Source organism: Dermacentor silvarum, chromosome 5 (assembly GCF_013339745.2).
Source record: "Dermacentor silvarum isolate Dsil-2018 chromosome 5, BIME_Dsil_1.4, whole genome shotgun sequence".
NCBI classification, from domain to species: Eukaryota; Metazoa; Arthropoda; class Arachnida; order Ixodida; family Ixodidae; genus Dermacentor; species Dermacentor silvarum.
In genome coordinates, this window is record NC_051158.1 from 29,192,499 (window position 1) to 29,207,667 (window position 15,169).

At 46.3% G+C, this 15,169-nt stretch overlaps 1 protein-coding gene and 1 long non-coding RNA gene across 2 annotated transcripts in view; both read right to left on the bottom strand.

The window, feature by feature from the left end:
• Positions 1–15,169, bottom strand: part of LOC119453202 (voltage-dependent T-type calcium channel subunit alpha-1G-like) — a 368,827-nt gene that overhangs the window by 116,489 nt on the left and 237,169 nt on the right.
• The window catches only part of LOC125945576 (uncharacterized), a 270,391-nt gene that overhangs the window by 23,747 nt on the left and 231,475 nt on the right, over positions 1–15,169 (bottom strand). The gene's annotated exons all lie outside the window — the stretch shown is intronic.

Genomic DNA, 15,169 nt, shown 5'->3' on the forward strand with positions numbered 1-15,169 from the left:
TTCGCTAAGGCGTGCGGCATCTGTACCTCACTATAGCGCAAGTTCGGCAACATGCGCCCGAAGCGTTGTTTCGTGAGTAAGAGCAAGTACTGTCAGCATAGATTCAAACGCGAACAATTCCGAAACCACACTCCAATGCGTTGCTTCATTAACAGGTCCACCTGCATTTGTAGCAGCGGCTTAATTCGGACTCCAAAGCGTACCCTTGAGCCTACTCCGTGTTCAGAAATCGGCTGCAGATGACACGGCGTTCTTTTATGTAATCGCACGTAACAGACGTTCTGATCAGTTATCTCCTGTTCACGTTTCAATTTATGCTGACGGAAACGTCAGCAGCACTGCATCCAGTCGGAGTTTCCCGCGCAGGGCGTTTAGTTTTCATTTTTCTGAAACACGGTTCTTGGGAGGCATTAGGGTGCTTAGAATCGCTGGGTGCACAATTGGGCATTGGCAAAGTATGAGAAAATGATACTTCTCGGTCAATCTTAGTAGTTAGGTCTCCTCACTTTACAAAAAAGAAAAAAAAATGGTTCGAATGTAAGAACGCTCTCCAACATTGTCCACTATGGGCACGGGAGGGGAGTGCGGATACATTCGAGTAAATACGGTATACTGGGGGACACACACATACAGAGATGGGAAGCGTGCGCGCCAGAGGCGAGAATTAATCGTCGCTCGGGCGCTAATCTCCCAGGATGAATTAAGGGCGGCCTCACAGTGAGGCGCAGGTGTTCCCGACGATTAGGCGCCGCCTAGCGGGTGCCGCAGTGGCCGAGTCCGCGGCCGGTGGCAGCTCGGATGAGAAGAGGACCGCGCCGGCCGAATTACTTACTCTCTCTGGACAGGGTGGAGAGAGAGGGAGACGCGAGCGCTGTGTGTCTGTACGTGTGTGTGTGTGTGACAGTCGGTCGTGCGACAAGGCAGCGCGTGCGGTAATCACACCTCGATCGTAATTAAATTAACGTCGCGATTATGACCCCGCAAAGCGTTGGATGACAGACTGAAGTGGTTGGGCACACACCCACACGCGAACACCCCCCCCCCCCCCCCCCACACACACACACAAAGACACGTCATCCGGCCACGTCATCCGGAACGTGGCGCTGCCTTCAATTTGCTTCGGAAATTGTGGTTGTTATGGAAGAGACTAGTAATAAATTGGTACCAATTCGAGAGGAAGTCAAGCCTTTGGTCAAGCAATATAATACCTGGATGTGTACATGCACGAAAAAAGACTGTCAGCCCTTCCACTGGGGTGGAGATAGAATACCAGAGAAGCTGTACTAAGGTGGGAATTATGTATTTCCAATTATGACTATTAAGATGTGATGGTGTAATTGGTTATTTGAACTAATAATTAAAGAATGAGAAATATATGTGAGCCGGTGGTTTTCATTTATTTAGTGACCACAGGGACCATGGCCTTCTGGTGGCTACGGTACACCGCCATAGGGTGTACGGCAAAGGTTGGCACGTTCTTCATCATCACGTCACCAACGCCGCGCGCGTTCGGTGAGAACGCGGTCAAAACGCCGCCGCCGTCGACAACAGTTCTGCACGTTGCTGGTACTGCTACATGTCCAAGTTTATACAGCTCCTCAGAATTTTGAGAATGAGAGTCCATAAACAAATGTCATGGAAGAAAACAAATGCAGCGCATGTCTTTTATGTTAAATCTTCTCAGACTGTGGTTGAGTCGCCAGTTACCCTTGCGCCCGGTCGCAAGATACGCATTTGGTGCCGCAGCTAAACGTCGCCTCCCCTCCCTCCCTCCTGTACCCCCCACGGCCTTTCACGCGACGGAAGAAGTTGCGTTTGCTCTCCGCCGTGCGTTCGCTCCCTGTGAAAGCGCACGTCCCTTGCGCGCTTTCCCTCGCACATACAGCATACGGCCAATGAGAGTTTTTTTCGACACGCGGACACGACCATGGGAGACTGAGCCCTTAACAGCTTCGCTGTAAATCTGTTTTGAAGAAAGACTCAGGAACGTGGATGAAAAGAAATGGGCCGCTTGACTCCAGTAATACCTACACCTAAAAAGCGTGGGCACGCAATGGAGGAAAAGGTCGAGATAGCTGGCCACTCCCGAATGTCTGCTTAACCTTCCCGACGACCTTTCCCGGGCGGAGGAAGATTGCCATTGGAGGCTTCGGGCTGGAGTTACCCTGACAGTTGCTGTCACCTGGGCCTGGGGATCTGCAAGTGACAACCCTGCAAAGTGTCCTAAGTGCCCCGCTCCTGTGTCGACAGCCAATGTAAGTTCATCACGTTATGAGGCTGTGCACTGGTAGTCAGGATATTGAGACGCTCAAGGAAACAAAACTAAAGCCTAACGTTCCAAAGTCATACACATACTGGATAATAAATAAATAAACAAAACAAATGCGCCTAATCATTGCTGCAGTGCATGCATCACACAGGGAAGCATGCGTCTATTTGATGCTTCTTTTGTAATTTGTTTGCTACATATGCGTTATGGCAGAACCCCACCCCATTTTCCAAAAAGAGCAGAAAAAAAGGGTACAGTGTAAGTGAAAGTCGAAATAGACACACCGGAGTCACCCAAAGGAAAGAGAGGGAAACAGCAACGGTAAATTGGAGCACAGGATGGAAAAAATAAATCATGGTGGTTTAAAACGATGGCAAGCAAGAAATCAGGAAAAAAGTTTTATGCGAAGGCACAAAAAGGCAGTACCTTACTTTTTGAGGCCCGCTGTGTTTTCCAGCGATGTATTTCAATATGATTGAAAAACGAATATACATTTTGCAGCATGAACACGCTAAGGCACTACCCAGTCACGAACGGCACCTTACTGTTATGCTTGTTAAGAAAGAAGTGCACGATCATTGCACTTTACATATGGAGCAGAAGTTAAGAAGATAAGATGTAGACTGAGAAGAAACCAAGATTAGGGCCACAGAACAAACGGTGAAAAAGAAATGTTGGCGTGACAGGAAGATGGATTATACTATATAGAGCGCAAACTGGTGTAGTCGATATTCTAGTTGATGTTAAGATGAAAACAATTGGAGTTGGGTACGTACGCTCGGTAATGAGTATAACAGATAACCCGTGTGGCCTGTGTGTGTGTTACACAATGAGTGCCAAGGGAAGGAGAGCGCAGTCGAGGACTCTCGAGAACTAGGTGTAACGACGAAATAATGAAATCTGCAGGCATATATGATGGATGTCAGATGACGCGAGACAGGGGGGTATCATGCCAGAGATCGTCGCAGTGAGAAAACAGCCGGATAGCATTGACTATGACTTTTCGAAGCGACAACATTCGTAGTGGCGCAGAAGTTTGCGCTGAACACGGTGTGTTCTATAACATGTCGCATACGGCTAATACGAACACTGTAACGTATAAGAGGCTCTCATCAGCGACACGTTTTCGTTGGGCTTGCGTACCTAGGGTATGAGCACGCGAACTATTCAGTCGACTTATTTAGGGAAACAAACCAGATATCGCATAAGACATCAGATAGCGGACCCCACACTAGGGGGAAAAAGACCAATCTATTCGGTACGGCTAATTAAACCGAGTGCTCCACAACGCTTGGCGTCAAGGGACGATCCGTTTGAACCACGAACGTCGAATTCATAGCCGCGAGAAGGCGTGAGCATCGCCTCTGGAAATAAGAGCAGCGACAAAAAAAAAAAAAAAAAAAATAAACACTAACTAAAAGAGAGGAAAGGGAGAGTAGAAATAACTGATTGCTAAGTCACGGTTCGGGTCTACACCTCGAGCAAGATCAATGGGCGCACCAAGCTGCCGTGGCAAGAACACTTCCACACGTTCACTCCTCGGTTGAAAAAAGAAAAAGAAGTAATATTAAAAGAAAGATCTTCCGCGTCTTCATGGAAGAGACGCGGTGTGCTCTTCTCCTGGCAGGGGGCCAGCGACTGCCCGTGACAGACAGTGCGACGCGATCGACGGTCATCGTAGGACGCGGTAAACGACCATACTCTACAAGAGGCGGGAGCGGTTCGGCCACGTGACGACCATGTGACGACAACAAGCGCGTGACGTCGACGAGCCAAACGCTGGCCGCTAATGTATATAGCGCTAACTTGTTACTAGAGGGCACGATCGTGCAGCTTGCGTGGGAATGTTGGTTAGTACATATATATAGAGTTCCCTACAGGTTTCTTACAATTACTCCAGGGAACGTGGCGCTAGCATCTAGTGTAAACAGGGCAATTCTGCCAGCATGGGAATCATGGGTAGTACATGGGTTTGCCTAAGCTTCGTCCTACTGGTTTTAAACGGCTTCGTGACTTCGCAAAGTGACAATCTTTAATAACGTACCGCGTTATGAACAATCAAGCTATGTCGCCACCCTTTAAAATGAAGTTTATTTTTTCAGAAAAAGCGAATTTTATTTTTGATAATTTAAGAATCTGCAGACATTCAGTATTGTGGTGCAGAAAAAAAATTACGTCTCTATCCAGTCCGCGACGCGGCGGAGAGGCTCGGCCTCTCTGTCCCGACGTGGGAGCGGCTCGCTGAGCTCTAGCGCGCGCCCTAAAGGACCCCAATAAAGCTATTCATCCATCCATCTATCCGGTGTTCAAAAGTTATGTTGCTATTTATACCTGCCCGCAGACCTACCTCCCTGAAACTGAAACTGACATTTTTTGAAAACGAAACCTACATTTAGATAAAAACAAACTTATCGTTGTGGTCAAATGCGCAGGATACTTTTAGATTAGTTTGTTATGGGATATTTCAAAGATTAACGAAATTAAGCAAGGATAATCGCTAACGTTTTTTATTCAAATTGCAGAAATTACCACATGGGGGCACACGACTATAAAATGATGTAAAGGTGAACTCGTGGCCACTAAGAAGGGACCCACCTATGAGCCTGGTTGGTTTTAGCCTCCCACGACCTTCCCTTGTTGTGTATTAAGTGCTTGGAAAACTGAATTCTTGTTTTTATCGAAACTTAGTTTTCAGTTGTCTTTTGTTAAGTTAATTTTCGAAACTTTACAATAAACCAATATCTTTCAATGAAATTTTACATGGTATGGTATGATAAAGCTTTATTACGGTCCCTCGGAACGCGCGTCAGCACTTAGCGGGCCGCTCCCACGTCGGTATAGAAAGGCCGAGCCTCTCTGCTGCGTCGCGGGCCCGATGGACCGCCCATAGCTGTGCTTCAAGATCGGGGCTGCTTAGGGCAGCCTCCCATTTGGCCGACGTGACATCGTCGCCGTCGCGTAACGCGGGGCACCACCAGAGCATATGTTCCAAGTCAGCTAGGTCTGAGCATAGCTCGCAAACATTGGTCGATTGTATCTCTGGATAGATTCCATGCTCTTTCCTAAACATTTAGCTGTGCAATGTAGCGATCCACATCGCTACGTGTTTGCATGCGACGTGTTTGCATGCGATGTTATTTGCAAGTCAAACCACTTTTGTGTGTTCCCTCAGAGAAAAGGTCTCATTATGTGTGCGGTCTTTATCTGTTGTCCATCGGTTTTTGTTACAGGCATATTCGTACTAATGCAAGCAAAAAGCTACGCTTGATGAAGTGCCATCAAACAAGTATGGTTTCACAAAAAAGGGCTTCGCACTTCCCTCGCACATTTGCAGCTGAGATAACAAGTGCTGAGAGCAGCAGCAGAAGCTGCTGCAGCTGCTGCTGCTGCTGCTGCTGCTGCTGCTCTCAGCACTTGTTATCTCAGCTGCAAATGTGCGAGGGAAGTGCGAAGCCCTTTTTTGTGAAACCAGACTTGTTTGATGGCACTTCATCAAGCGTAGCTTTTTGCTTGCATTAGTACGAATATGCCTGTAACAAAAACCGATGGACAACAGATAAAGACCGCACACATAATGAGACCTTTTCTCTGAGGGAACACACAAAAGTGGTTTGACTTGCAAATAACATCGCATGCAAACACGTCTTGGACGGAATGGAGGAAAATCTTCTCGAGTGCTTTTCAGATGCATCCTGTAGAGCTGTGGAATAGTGCCATTGTCTACAGGCAAAGAGCCACTAATATCAAAGAGTACGTTTTTGAAAAGTGGCCGTTGCTTCGTACTGCTGAGCCGACATTGGCGGATTCTTCTGTCATCGCTCTTGTTATACATGGTATGACTATACATTGTCAAAGACAGATTCAAGTGAGGTCGCTAACCACTATGGACGAATTGCTACTAGCACCGACGTATACTACATATCCAGAATACCGTGCACCTGATAAGGAGATGTCGGTCGGTAAAGGCGATTACCATGAAAAGAACACAGCCACATCATTGGCGGCAGCAGAGACTAGTACTGATTGTACTGACACTGCAGCGTGATGCCCAATGTACAGGGTGAGGACTTGGATCAAGAGCAATGCACTGTTGAGGAAACAGTATTTCTCAGGAAGACAGGCATTTTGAGTGTCCAGATGCTAGTGAATGGGCACACTTTCTCAGTTTTAATTGATACTGGTGTTTCTGTGAGTTTATTCAACGAGAGCCTAGTTGATACTGACAACAGTGTGCGTGGGAAGACAATCCGTATCTGCGGCTACGACGGTTCTTGCCGAGGATATAATAGCTGGACATCAGCTTATCCGGAGTTTGAAGGCGAAAACCTAAAGGTTCAAGCATCGGCCGTGTCCGAAGTCAATTTTGATTTTATCTTATCAAGACCTGGTATGAAACGCATGAAGATTAATATCCTCTGGAATGATTTGGTCACCATAGGAAGAGGATGCCATCAACTTCAAAAAACCGTACCGCCGTCTATCGGGCGCCGTTTTACTCACCGACGGCAGCAAAGGGCGGTGATGGCGAATGCAACGTAACCACTTCCCGGTTGGATGGCGGGTGATTCGAATTGCGATAAAGATATTCGGACCCTTCAGATGCAATTTTAGATGCAAAGTCTTTTCTTGGCGTGAAAAAAGCGTTGCGAGGTTTCTGGAATGGGATTTAAACAGTCCACTTCGACTTGGTATTTGCCTTGAGTGTCCCTTTAGAGAAAGAACTGCACCATACAACGGCACGCTCACAATCGCACGCTGATAAATCCATTTGCATACTTGGTTGCCTACAATTAGGCTATTCTGTTTCTACAGAAACTTTCACTATAGAGCGAGTCCAGCATCCCATTGCCGTATACTTCACTGTAGAATAACTTACAGCCTTAAAAACGAAAGAAAAAGGTGCAAATCTGTCTATAACTCCCACCCATGTTCGGCACATCTTGCATGATGCAATCCAGCAAAAAGCTTTCGTAATAAAATGAAATCTCGGATCGAAAACTCGCGAAAAAACGAACAAAAAAAAACATAAAGAAAGCGAGGACACGCGGCGCGATCTGAAAATACATCAATAAAAAAATAAAAAGTCGGTGCTCCCAGAAAGAGCTCTGCCGGCGCGCCAACGAGCGTTGAAATCTCAGCGCCACCCGGGGCGGATAGCGCGGTCGAAGCTTCTTCTTCTGTGAGCACGAACTCTCTCCTCTTCTGCTGGCCCCCGAAACCTCCTGTACGTCTTCTTACTTTATTTTTTCTAACTCTCCCTATACTGGCAGAGTGGGAGGTGGAGAGGGGGGGGGGAGTGGAAGTACCATAATTTAGTTAATGGAGCCCGGAAAGACCCGCCTCTGGGAGCAAGTAACATCAACTCGTCCAAAGAAACAAAAAAAAAATGAAAAGAAACAAACGAAACCGAAACGAAGACGGCTAGAAGCGAGCGAAACAGCACCAGCGCCGCCTAGCGGCCGTGCGCGGAGAGAAATGACCGGAGGTATCTATCTGTATATTCCGGCGCGGCGGGCCTCTAGTCCAGGTGTGCTACACGCTTATCGGCCCCATCCGCAGTCTCTCTCTCTGCCGTCAGGGGGCGCCCTCGACCTCTGCGGCCACTTTATTTTCGCTGGCTGAATTTTCTTTCGCCGTTCCTGACGTCACTGCTTTTCGTTGGTCTTTTGTTTCTTTTGCGTTACCGAAGGTGTGTGCACACTCCGCAGCCCTCTCTCTCTCTTCGCCCATTTTTTGTCTTCCAACCTGAGCCCTAAATTGGACCAAGGGCATTAGGAAAGAAACACTGAGCGCCCAGCCAGGTGAAAAAAGAACGACGGAAAAGGTAAGAACGGTGCTTGAGGGGAGCGAAATGGCACAAAAAGAAGGAAGCAAGGAGGTTGGGAATAAAGGGAGTAAAGAGGGAGAAATAATGATGACGCAAGGGAGTAAAAGATGGAATGGAATGACAAAAGGGAGTAGAAGAAAATTAAAGCAAGGAAGAAAGGGAGTAAAAAAGGGTCCAAAAGAGAGGCGGTGAGGGAGCAGGAAATATGGAGTAAAGATGGACTAAAAAGGGAGTAGATTGAAAGAACTAAGGAGCGGACACGATGAGTAGAAGGAGACGGAAAAGGAGGGCACAAGGAAGAAAATTGGGATACAACAGGGAGTAAAAAACGAAGGGACACATAAAGGAAGAGCTGGGGCTTGAGAGACATCGAGATAAATATTAGAAACGAATCGCGACGAAAAGTGGCTGAATGCGAACCGCCGGAGGAAGGCGAAAAAGAAAAAAAAGATGAAAATACAGTTTCTTTTATGCTCGCACTTTCTGCCGCGACAATAAAACCTGGCGAAATACTTGGCCACTGTACGGTGGAAACGGGTCACCTGGGACGCCGGTGCGACGCGCACCTTGCAATGAAGGAGACCGGGGGGTGGGAAAGGTTTCTTCGCTCCAATTGAATCGCGCCCGAGGAAGACGTAGTGCGAGAGATGTGCTCGGGAGAGATTATCCACTTTTTGTCTTTTGCTGCCACGGTGGCTCTTCCAATTTGCCGCTCGTTGATTTCATCCGTTTCAGCTGGCTCTGTTTGTTTCTGATCCCCGCTCACCCGCATGGTTATTCTAGCGATACCTTTTTTTTACGTGAGTGTTCTTCTGTTCTTCAAAGCTGTCAAGACTCCAAGAGCCCCGAGGATACATGGCGTGAGCTTTCTAACAAATGGAGCGAGTAAGCACCTGCCTCTCTCGAAAAAAAGGTTTGTCGAGAGCAGTTCGTTCGTGGAGGCGTAAAGGCAAACAGATACGAATTGACGAATTGCTTTGTTGAAGTGCTTAAGGCCCGTACGGTAAGATACGCAATAGTGATTGAAGCAAGGGAAGAAATGAGTTGATCAACCAACCTAATTGCATTTTTTTGTAGTTAATAGTTATTTATACAGGAGAAGATTCAAATGTTATGTTTTTATACGGAATAGAGAAAATAAGTGAGGGAGCAAATACACCAATAAAGAGCTTTAATACATGTAGCTTTAATGCAATCGCACAATGTCAATAGATGGATAAATGTAGACGAGGAGGGTCTAAATTAAAGTATTGGGTTTTACGTGCCAAAAACACCATCTGATTATGAGGCAGGCCGTAGTGGTGGACTCCAGATTAACTTGGACCACTTGGGGTTCTTTAACTTGCACCTTAATCCAAGTACCCAGGTGCTTTCCGCATTTCACCCCATCTAAGTGCAGCCACCGTGTCCGGGATTTGATCCCGCGACCTCATGCTTTACAGCCCAACACCATAACCACCAAGCAACCACGGCGGGTGAGGAGGAGGGTTTAGAGGTTAGAAATCGCAGGCAGGGTCTTCTGCATTACTGCTATCGAATAGACCCTAACAAAAATCGTTACAGAAATTAATTTGCACCTCTACTGACTTTGTTGCATTCAGTAGATTTTCTGATTAATGAAACTGACTTTCAACCATAATATTGGCAAGGAAATCATTGACTTCCGAGCGAATGAAAGTTAATCTCGCTCCTGCGGTCGTAAGGGGGCGATTACAAATATATCGGCGAATGACTTTCTCGAGGTGGTCAGTGCACGGTGGTCAGGCGATGTAAGGTGTTTTTTACGTCCCGTATCCACAATTTAGCGGGGAGAGAAACCGCCGTTGAGTGCTCCGGTATGATTTTGACCACCTGGGGTTACTTAACCTGCATCTAAAGGTAGGCACAGTAGCGTTTGTTGCAATCCGTTCCCATCGTAATCAAAACCCGCTACCTCGCGCTCAATATCCGGGTGCCGTAGTTATTCAGCCATGGCGGAAGGTAGTGAAGTAAAAAATAGAACTAAAAACAAGGAGACTGGTGAAATGGAAAGAGAGAGCGACGCAAAAAGGTATGAAAATATCAAGAGATTGAGAAGGAATTAAAAGATAGGAATGAACGGAAAGAAGCAAGAAAGGAAGGATGTGAACAAAAGGAAGAGAACGTAAATAGGTATGACGTAGGAGAAGAATGGAGGAACAAAGGAGATAAATTTGAAAAAAAACGAGCGAAAAAAAAACACGAGAGGATGAATCAAGAGAAAGAAGGAATAGAAGCAAGCCATCAAGTAAGCGAGCGAATTAAGGCGGGAAAAATACAGTAGATGATTCAAGGAAACGGCGGATAGTCAACTAAGTGAAAGCAGAGAAAGAATTAAAACACGCAAAGACGAGATATGAATAAATTTAAGATCGAAGAAACGGAAGAAATCGGTGAATGAAGCAGGAAGTAAATAACGTATAACAAAAAAGGCAGGACAAAAACTTAACTATTGAAGGAGGCAAGAAGGAAATAAGAAAAAAAAAGAAAAGAAAGTAGGAAGCGAATAAAGCAAGACAAAAAAGTCTGGTAACAAACAAACCGAGAACGCTACGAGTTCAGTGAAGCTCGTACGTAAAAACAGAAAAAAAGGGACAAAAGGGACTCGGCCTTGCAGGTGTAGGAGTGTGTCTTCCCGGTCGTTGGTCACCGCGCGAAAAACTAATGGTCGAAGTGGTATCGCCACCCGCCTCTTGAACAAGACTCAGCTAATGGCCGGTAAAGGGATTGGACCGAGAAGCAGTGCGACAAAGATGAATAGACGGCGCCGGGTGCACCCGGGAAAAGCCACTGAAAAAGAAAGAAAAACAAAAAAGAACTAACCTACAAACACCATACACACACACCCAGTATCAAACACCCAGTCGGAGAAAGGAGCTAGACACGGTGTGGCATTCTCGGTGGACACAAAAGACTACACGGTCCGGCGACTCTGGCGGACAAACAGACGAGCCAGCGGAGAGGGCACAGCATCCTTCTCTCATCCGTGAGCAATATATAAACGTAAGAAGGTGGAATGAGTAAAGGAAGACGGGAGGGTACTGCGTCCCCACGGGATGAGACATGGTGGGGTGGGGATATGGGGGAAGGGCAGTCACTGTCTATTTCCCGGTCGTGTTCGAAAGAGTACAAGGAAACATTGAGCCAAAAGGGGATAGGTAGTTGGGGATGAAGCAGAGAAAAAAAAACGTCGTACTGCTTCCCTCTCATGTCCACAACAATAAGAAACCATTAGAAGGAAATTTAGGGATGTGCGGATATAGAAGGGATAGGTATCCGAGCAAACATTTGGTGAGGCGGGCATAAGGAGTTGGGGAAGTGGAAAGGGAAGAGAAGCAGCTGCAGCTCGTCTTTCATTGTTCTTAGCAAGAAAAAAAAACCCATTGCATGAAAAGTGTAGCGAGAAGGAGATGTAGAAGGGTCAGGGACCAGGCTTGCCTCCTTGCTAAAGGGTAAAGAACCACAGGACGAAAAGTACAGGGAGGTGGGGATGTTGTAGGGAAGAAGGATACTTTTCTCCTCGGCTATTCGAAATACCATGAAAACGCTGAATTAAGCACGTAGGGAAGAGGGGATTTGGCAGCGGATGGGTTCCCTTTTCCCAGTAGCTCCCTAAAGTGGGAGAAAACACTTGATGAAGCGCGTAGAGAGGAAGGAATGCGTTAGGGAAAGGAGCTACCCTTTTCCCTTTAGTATCCGACAGGGTGAGAAGACACTGGATCAAAAGTGTGCGGCCATGGCAATTTAGAAAGAGGGAAAGGGTTCGTTCCTTCGCTCTCGCGTCTGAAAGAGTAAATAACTGTATGAAAAGAGCAGGGAGGTGAAAAAGTGGGGAGTGAATGGGGACGGTAGGGAGAGCAAGGGGAAAAAGCACTTTTCCGGTGACCCAGCGGGAGGTTCAATCTGTCGCACCACTGGATTTGTCCGGCGCGGACAGACAGCGAGGGTGAGGGCTATAACTATGGCGAGCGTTCCGGAGGCTCATCCTTGCCGCTTTTCTTTTTTCCATTTTTTTTCGTGGGTGGCTTATTTCTTTTTTTGTGTGACCTACTTCGAGAAATGGCAGCGCCACGACGTCAGGTATATCCACACTTCCTCAAGTGCGTCTTGCGCCGCCGTTTCGTATACACCCTCCCTCTTTCCTTTTTCCGAGGAGGATGACCGGTTGCGTCGCGACCCCGGGCGAAGGAGACGTTCCCAATAACACGTGTCTATTGGACGCTGGGGATTTGGCTTGGCTTTCGGAGCGAGAGTGGGCCATTTGTTGGTTTCTTAAGGTCCCTCTTGCGACGACAGATGTCTCTTCGGTTTGTATCGCGTTAAAGACTCGGCGTTGTTTGGCGTTGCTGCACTTAGGTGGGATGCTTAACATCGCACTGTTATCTCCAGCGGCAATTTTTATTTGCTCACATGGAAACGAAAGCGCAGTTTCTTTTTCAGATGTATTATTACATTACCACGAAATAAACCACAATTTCCACGATGCTGCCACGCTTAAGTTTTGATGTGAATCGTAGCGAACCGATTGCAAGGGCGTTTACCGTTTTTGTCTATGTATAAAATAAATCTATCGGTTCTGAGGAAACGTTGAACGGCCAAGCAGTTTGTAGCCATGACCAATAAAACTTCACATGACTATGTGAAATCCCGGGTATTCGGATTTCCGCATGCAAACGACATAGTGCTGCAGAAATATTCAGAAATTTCTCAGATCCGGCAGTATAGGCCAACTTTTGACGCCGGCTGTGCGCAAGGTGTTTGCATTTCGTCGCGTGAGCTCGTCTAAATTTGTTTATTGTTGTCCACCGGTGCAGTGGTGACGTAGCAATCGATTATAATCAACAACCCAACTTGCGACACTGATGATGATCATCATCACCCTGTATTTATGTCCACTGCAGGACCAAGGCTCAAAGACCAAGCTGGTCCGTAAGCACGCAAGAGGAAAGAGTTTTCTACGTGATGGTTTCCAAATAATGCGATACGTGCTCTCACAGGCCGTGAACTCTGTAACACGCTGAAATGATGTGCTATTATTTATTTTTTTCAATTTTTTGCCTTGTACGGGTGTAAGATTCTGACTCTCGCTTATCTGTGTGGTGCTCCGGCTATTGTAAACCCTTAGTTATAAACGAAGCTCGAACCGTGCTCAAGGCCTCGAAGTCCCCATTCTTGTAATTTCTTACTCTGGTGCTGAAACAAAGTGACTTGGTGGTAACTTTATCACGGCGTGTGTGTGATGTGCCAGACACTTGCGCGTAAGCCGAAAAAAAAAAAGAAAAAAAGGATTGATTCTAAGTCTCGCCCTTGTGAAGCGAAGATGAAACGCAGATGCCCAGACCCCCCCCCCCCCCCCCTATCGACTCTTCCTATACGAGCGCAATTAGCATGAGTTAATTAAAGCATCGTGCCGTTCACGGGAAACCCAACTCTCCGCGTTTGGCTTCTGTCAAACAGCTTTCAAACATCATAGGCAGTAATTGCTCATAAATTTGTGCGCCTTCTACCATTCTTCACCACGATGCAGTTCTCCGATGTACGGACTAATTACGAGGTCTTTTTTCTCAATCTCGCGACTTTGAGACCTACTTCTGCATTTGAATAAAGCCAACAGGCAATGAAGTAAAGAAAAGCATAGGGGTAATTAGCTGTGGTTTAAGTTTAATTGTTATCATTGAATAACAGTCGAATAACAGTAGAATTTGAATAACAGTTGATTGAATCAAAGATGGAGGTGATATGCTTGAAAAGCTTGCGGCCCTTTATACGCAATGCCTCACGACTTCAAGTCTACCAGAGAGCTGGAAGAATGCCAACATTATACTAACTTATAAGAAGGGAGATGTTAAACAATTAAAGAGTTATGGACCCATTAGCTTGCTTTCAGTATTCTATAAAAATTCACCAAGATAATTGCCAATAGAATCAGAGCAACACTTGACTTCAGTCAACCAAGAGAAGAGGCTGGCTTCAGGAAGGAATATTCTACGATGGATCACACCCATGTCATCAATCAGGTAATCGAGAAATCTGCGGAGAACAATCAACCTCTCCATATGGCTCTCATAGATTATGAAAAGGCATTTGATTCACTAGAGATACCAGCAGTCATAGAGGCATTGCCTAATCAAGCAGTACAGGAGGCATACGTGAATATCTTGGCAAATATCTACAAAGATTCCACAGCTACATTGTTTCTCCACAAGAAAAGTAAAAAGTTACCTATCAAAAAAGGGGTAAGGCAAGGAGACACAATCTCTCCAACGCTACTCACTGCATGCTTAGAAGAAGTATTCAAGCTTTTAGATTGGGAAGGCTTAGGAGTAAGGATCAAGGGCGAATATCTCAGCAACCTTCGGTTTGCAGATGACATTCAGCAAGAATGGAGACGAATTACAACAAATGATTGACGACCTTAACCGAGAACATGTGAGAGTGGGGTTGAAGATGAATATGCAGAAGACAATGATAATATTCAATAGCCTGGCAAGGGAAGAAGAATTCAGGATCGTCAGTCAGCCTGTAAAAGAGTCTGTAAAGGAGTACGTTTACCTAGGTCAATTACTCACAGGGGACCCTGATCATGAGAAAGAAATTTACAGAATAAAATTGGGTTGGACTGCATACGGCAGACATTGCCAAATCCTGACTGGGAGCTCACCACTGTCGTTGAAAAGAAAAGTGTACAATCATTGCATTCTACCGGCGCTAACATATGGGGCAGAAACTTGGAGGTTAACAAAGAAGCTCGAGCACAAGTTAAGGACCGCACAAAGAGCGATGGAACGAAAAAATGTTAGGCCTAACGTTAAGAGGCAGGAAGAGAGCGGTGTCGATCAAAAATAAAACGGGGATAGCCGATATTCTAGCTGACATTAAGAGAAAGAAATGGAGCTGGGTCGGCCACGTGATGCGTAGGATGGGTAACCAGTGGACTATTAGAGTTACAGAATAGATACCAAGAGAAAGGAAGCGCAGTCGAGAAAACTAGGTGGGGTGATGAAGTTAGGAAATGTGCAGGCGCAAGTTGGAATACGCTAGCGCAAGACAGGGGT